The sequence below is a fragment of the Marmota flaviventris genome, chromosome 2 (assembly GCF_047511675.1).
Source record: "Marmota flaviventris isolate mMarFla1 chromosome 2, mMarFla1.hap1, whole genome shotgun sequence".
In the NCBI taxonomy this organism is placed as follows: Eukaryota; Metazoa; Chordata; class Mammalia; order Rodentia; family Sciuridae; genus Marmota; species Marmota flaviventris.
In genome coordinates, this window is record NC_092499.1 from 194686531 (window position 1) to 194691939 (window position 5409).

A 5409-nucleotide genomic window follows, 5' to 3' on the forward strand; every position below is an offset into this window, starting at 1 on the left:
CTTCATTCCCAGCCATGCTGGGTTGGGATCTTACAGTGAGGGACACAGAGGACCACTCAGCCCTGGGCATGAAGTTTCTGGGCGAGCTGCAGGGCGTGTTGAGCAGACAGAGCAGGTGCACAACCAGGAGACGAGGCATGTGCAGGTGGGTGGTAGCCAGACTGATGGGTGGTCCAAAGCACAGTTTTCTTCTCCAGAGGTTCATGAAAATATCCCCTTCGCAGAAATGATTCCCAGTCCTCACCATCAGTCAACACAATGGTGCCATTATTTCCTCTTTGCAGATTGAACTGAGCTCAAGCTTCAACCTCCCACAGTGTCCTGGCTGGTGGGACATGGATTTAGAGTATCAGCATCCCGACCATAATCCGTCTGCTCCCCCATCCATGTCTCTCTTGAGTGATGAGTGCTCTGGAGATAAACCTGAAAACAGGCTGTTATAGACACAGACGCATCTCTCAGATCTCTTGCCAGGGACAGAAAGCCCTGCTGCCCCGCTGAGGGGCATGTGGTCAGAAGCCAACAGCCAGCTGTCTATGTTTTCTTCTTTTTTAATTGGTGCACTGCAGTGGGATTCATTTCACTATATTTGCACATGTCCAGAGCGTAGTTTGCTCACTCTCACTGCCCAGTGCCTTCCCGTTACCTCCCCCTCTTCCCTCCCCCTCCACTTGCTGTACTCACAGATCTCCCCTCTTATTATTATTTTAATTTGTACATCATAATTTTGCATATAGAAACATATGTGTACATATGCATTCATATGTGTGTGTATGTATCTATGTGTCTGTATATACACACATAGATGCACATGAATGTGCTGGATTCCCTGTGGTATATTTGTACCTGGACACAGAATGATTTGGTAGATTTAGTTCCCAGGTACTTCCCGTGCCCTCCTGCTTCTTCCCTCTTGATCCCCTCCCTCCACTCCACTAATCTTCCTTCTGTTTTCACGAGACTCCCCTTTTTAAAAATACCTCTCTATGTATTTATCTCTACCTCTATCCTCTCTAATTTCCATGTATGAGAGACAACAACTGACCCACAACTTGCTGATTCTGGGTTAGTCCTTTATGGCTGAGTAAAATTCCACTGTGTATATATATATCACATTTTCTTTATGCACTCATCTGTTGAGGGGTACCTGGCCTTGTTCCATGCTTGGTTGTTGTGAATTTCACTGCTGTAAACATTTGTACGTGTATATTCCTATAGAATGTTGATTTTAGATCTTTTGGATAAATACCAAGGAGGAAGACAGCTGAAAGATGAGGTGGTTCCATTTCTAGTCTTAAGGAGTTTCCATACTACTTTCCAAAGTGGTTGTACTAATCTGCAGTCCCACCAACAAAGTATAAGTACACCTTTCCCCCCATGTCCTGGCCAGCAATTACCATCGCTGGTATTCTTGATGATTGCCAACTAACTGGAGTGAGCTAAAATTTCAGTGCAATTTTATTTGCATTTCCCTGACTGCTAAGGATGTTGAACATTTTTTCATACTACTTGTGGGCCATTTGTGTTTCTTCTTTTGAGAAATGTCCATTTATTTATTGATTTGGTTATTTGTTTTTTGGTTTTTTTTTTTTTCATGGTAAGTATTTTGAGTTCTTTACATTCCCTGTTGGAAGAGCAGCTAGCTAGCAAAGATTCTCTCCCATTTTGTAGGCTTTCTACTCATGTTTTTGTTTCCTTTGCTGGGCATAAGCTTTTTAATTTGATGCCATCCCACCTATTGATTCTTGGTTTTATTTCCTAAGCTTTAGGAGCTTTATTAAGGAAGTGGGTGCCTGCCAATATGTTGGAGTGTTGACCCTCTGTTTTCTCCTAGCAGCTGCAGTGTTTCTGGTCTAATTATTAGGTCTTGGATTCACTACAAGTTAATTTTAGTGTAGGGTGAAAGGGATCCCAGTTCATTCTTCTACATATGGATATCCAGTTTTCCCAGCACCATTTGCTAAAAAGCCTATCTTCTTTCCAATGTATGTTTCTGGCAGCTTTGTCAAGGATCAGATGACAATCTATGTGGATTTGTCTCTGTGTCTTCTATTCAGTTCCAATTAGTCTTCAAGTCTGTTTTTCTGCTGATGCCATGCTGTTTTTATTAGTATGGTTCTGTAGTATAATCTGAGAGCAGGAATTGTGAGGCCTCCAGCAACACTCCCGTTGCTCAGTATTGCTTTGCCTCTTCTGGGTCTGTTTTGCTTCCATGTGAATTTTAGTACTATTTTTTTTTTTTTTTTGTAGTTCTGTGAAGAATGCCATTGGTATTTTGATGGGGATTGCATTGAATCTGCAGATTGTTTTTAGTAGTATGGTCATTTTGACAATATTAATTCTGCCTATCCAAGAACCTGGGTGGTCTTTTTCATCTTTTAAGGTCTTCAATTTCTTTCTTCAGTGTTCTATATTTTTTCACTAAAGAGGTCTTTCACTTCCTGAGTTTGATTTATTCTCATGGGTTTTTATTATTTGTTTTGTTTTTGTTTTGAGGCCATTGTGAATGGAATCATTTATCAGCAAAATCATTGTTGGAGTATAGGAAAGCTGTTGATTTCTGTCCATTGATCTTGTTGGATTTGTTTATCCAGCTCTAGAAGAGTTTTGTTGAGTTTTTGAGTCTCTTATGTATAGGGTCAAGTCATCAGCATACAGAGATAATTTGTCTTTGTATCCTTTTAATTTCCTTCTCTTGCCTAATTGCTCTGGTTAGAGTTTGAAGAACTGTATTGAATAGGAGTGGTGAGAGAGGACATCCCTGTCTTTTTCTTGGTTTCGGAGGAAATGCTCTCAATTTTTTTCCATTCAGCATGATGTTGGCTTTGGGTTTGTCATACATAACTTGATGATATTGAGCTTAGTTCCTCCTATCCATAGTTTCTTCAGTGATTTTAATATGACTATGTGCTGAATTCTGTTAAAGGCTTTTTCTGCATCTGTTGAGATGATCGTGTCATCTTTGTCCTTAATTCTATTTATGTGATGAATTTCATTTGTTGATTTGCATATTTTGAGTCAACCTTGTCTCCCTGGATGATACCAACTTGATAATGGTGCACAATCTTCTTACATGTTTTTGAATGTAGATTGCTAATCTTTTATTAAGAATTTTTGCTTCTATGCTTATCAGGGATATTGGTCTGTAGTTTTCTTCCCTTGATGTGTTGTTATCTGGTTTTGGTGTCAGAGCGATACTGATTTCATAGAATAAATTTAAGAGTGTTCCCTTCCTTTCAATTTCATGGAATAATTTGAGGAGCATTGGCATTAAAGATCTGGTAGAACTCAGTTGAGACTCCAACTGATCCTGGGCTTTCTTTGTTGGATAACTTTTAATTACTGCTTCAATCTTGTTTGCTTGATATTGGTCTACTTAGGTTTTCTATATCTTGTTGGTTCAGCTTGGGTATGTCATATGTGTCTAGAAATTTGTCAACATTATCTAGGTTTTTTTTTCAATTTATTGGAATATAAGTTTTCAAAATAGTCCCTAATGCTCTTCCGGATATCAGAAATGTCTACTGTGATATCTCCTTTTTCATCTCTAATGAAAATGGGTCTTCTCTTTTGAATTTTTGTTAGTTTGATTAGTTTTGTTTCTCTTTTCAAAGAACAAACTCTTTCTGCAATAATCCTTATATTGTCTTTTTATTCTTTATTTCTTCAATTTCAACTCTGATCTTAATTTTTTTCCTGTCTTCTACTGTTTGGAATTAGTTTGTTCCTTTATTCCCTTGGGCTTTGAGATGCAGCATTAGATTGTTTACTTGAGATCTTTCTTTCTTTTTATTTTTTTCTTTAATGTAGGCATTCAATACTATAAACCATCCTCTTAGAAAAATCTTCACAGTGTCCCAGAGATTTTAGTGTATTGTATCACTGTTTCCATTTGATTCTGTGGAATTTTCAATTTCTCCTCTCATTTCTTCTATGATTCATGTTCAATTTTCATGTTTATGTGGTTTCCTGTGTATTTTCTTGCCATTGATTTAAAAATGCAGAATTCTTCACAAATTTGGGTGTCATCAATACACAGGGGGTGTGCTAATCCTGTTACCACCACTCCAATTTTAATGCATGTGCTGCTGACATGAGCACCCCCAGCTGTCTGTCCTTGACTGTAGGGGCTGCCCACTGTGAAATGGCAGCTGAGCCCAGGCCACGCCCTCACCACAGCAGAGTGTGGCGGGATAGGAGGCCAGCCATATCCACCCACAGCAGTACTCTAGTGGGAAAGACATGTCCCATAAGGTCCCGAAGAGGTGGCCAAAGCTCTATCAGGGCTGCATACTGGTTCAACTTCTGTCTCTGCCCAATCTTGCTTCCTCTCCTTCTTTCTATAGGTGCTGATCCCAATAAATACCTTGAACCCCCAATTCTGCCCAAAGACCTGCTTCCAAAGACCTCAGCCTGCCCTACAAATTATGGCACAAAGCCCTATTTGTAGACCCATTCTGATCCTAAGGGTGACTATAGCCACTCGCATTCTCGGGACCTAGGAGCTCAGGCCCTGTAAGGCACAGGCGGGTGAGCTCATGTGGGGAAAACAAAAGTCAGGACTGGGAGTCAGAAACCCTCCATGGGACTCCCGCACTGGGCAAGCCAGGTGACCCCAGTGGACTTTTTATGAAAATTGAGACTGAAGTTACTTCACAAGATCAATCAAGACAATGCAAATAAACATCAGAGCACATTTTATGATGTTCATTACTGTCATCCTGACAGGTCCCCTTAGGTCCATTACAGATGAATGGGAATGGTTTATTTGTGGTCTGGGAAAAAATGTTCCTCTCTTCCCCAATGTCTCAATTCCCCTCTCTCTAAAGGAAAGCAAATGACATTCTTCTCCAAAAGTGTCCCAAATCAGCATCCCAAGGCTTGCAGGAAAGCAAGGAACATTGTTATTCTTGAACAGCAGAGCTGTAGCATATAATTAAATCATTAAGAGGCAAATTAACTCCTCCAGCAATACTCTTCTAAGTATTTGTGGGTAAACCCATTAGTGGGGTGCCAGTAAATCCTGAGATTTCTGTGCCTGAGACTAAGCCACTGTGGCATCTAAGGCAAGGGGCGGGGTGGGAAGTGTGGTGGGCAGGAGGTTTTGACCTCCTACAGAGATAGGAGGGAGGGGAAAGGTGGAGAATGGATGGAACCTAGGGCCATGTTGTGACTATACTTCAGAAGCCCTTTGAAAGTACAGCTGCCAAGTTTCCCTGACCTGCAGCCATCAATAAATCTATTCTCAGAAAAACCATCGAAGGGCTTTCGGTTTCTCATTCACTGGGTCCTCATCCACTGTCTTCCATTTTGCTAAAATCATGAAGCTTGAATGGTTTTTGGAGAGGGCCTGCCTGGGATGATTACTGGGTAAGTAGAACATGTGTCTTCCCATGGGACACTTTGGAG

The 5409-nt window shown here is 40.7% G+C and overlaps 1 non-coding gene across 1 annotated transcript; it reads right to left on the reverse strand.

Annotated features, from left to right (window-relative positions):
• Positions 1 to 3994: 3994 nt before the first annotated feature.
• LOC139704829 (U6 spliceosomal RNA) lies at positions 3995 to 4101 on the reverse strand. Its single transcript, XR_011706839.1, has one exon. It is a non-coding gene; the product is annotated as a U6 spliceosomal RNA (small nuclear RNA).
• Between the last annotated feature and the right edge of the window lie 1308 nt (positions 4102 to 5409).